Source organism: Mastomys coucha, unplaced genomic scaffold (genome assembly GCF_008632895.1).
Source record: "Mastomys coucha isolate ucsf_1 unplaced genomic scaffold, UCSF_Mcou_1 pScaffold13, whole genome shotgun sequence".
Taxonomy (NCBI): Eukaryota; Metazoa; Chordata; class Mammalia; order Rodentia; family Muridae; genus Mastomys; species Mastomys coucha.
Window position 1 is genome coordinate 882,076 of NW_022196895.1, and position 1,089 is coordinate 883,164.

Genomic DNA, 1,089 nt, shown 5'->3' on the forward strand with positions numbered 1-1,089 from the left:
GAGGAGGAGGAGGAGGAGGAGGAAAAGAATCCCTCTTTTAAAATGTACAAACTTGCCCAGGCTAAAATACACTCTGTGTTAGGAAAGTTCCGATATATATGGTTGAGGTGGCTGCATGGGAGAATGTGGCTTGGGCAATTTTATGAGGACTAGAGTATAGATAATGAACTCTCTCTACCCTCCCATACTCCTAGCCTGTCCAACCCTTCAAGCCACTGCTGGTTTTTGTCAAAGATAGCTGTAGTTACAGCTCATTAATCATCCATCACCCAGACAGACTCTGACAAGAATGCCGATAGCATCAGGCTACCCTGAGCAGACCACAGCAGAGGGATGGGGGTGGGGACACATTCTCTCCAACCTGGATCTAGGGAACCACCAGCCCCAGAGCCTGCATTTTCTCAATTCCCTTTCACAGCCTGGGGCTTGGGTCTGCTGGCCCAGCACATAGACAAAGCAACCTTTAATACCTGAAGATGCTATCTAAAACACTGTCATAAGAAAAGAAGCCCCAAGGCAGCAAAGGCCCTTAATTACAGGCCCTCACTGCCCCACTCACACATGGGCTGTGCAGATAACCCCTGCCAGTCATCTCCTGCGGCAACAGTGGCTCCACTCTGTTGCTGAATGCCAGGCAGAGATGGTTAAGGTTCAAATGCTGTCCATACTCACGCACCGGATGTATGCATTGTCTGCAATTTTTTTTTAACCCAATACCCAAAGTGTAGCAAGTAAGAATACTTTTGTTTAATCTTGAAAAAGTGTATGTATCTACATAGACTGCAAAGACAATAGATAAAAGGGATTCTGAGGAGTTCCAGATCAGAAATTTCAGTAAACAAACATGAGCTTCTTTCTGAAGAGACAAGTATTAAAACCATACTATAGGACTGAACATCACTACTTAAAGAATGATGATCAGTAGCAAGGCAAAGTTTACTGTGTTTTAGAGGCAGAAATTTGGAGGCTATAAAGATAAAGTACCACCTCACGTCACGTGGGAAAGTCTCATTCTGAGACACCCCGTTCAGTCTAGATTCCATCTTATCACACAGGCCTTCCTTTCTTTCTTCTCATGGCGACTGGGAC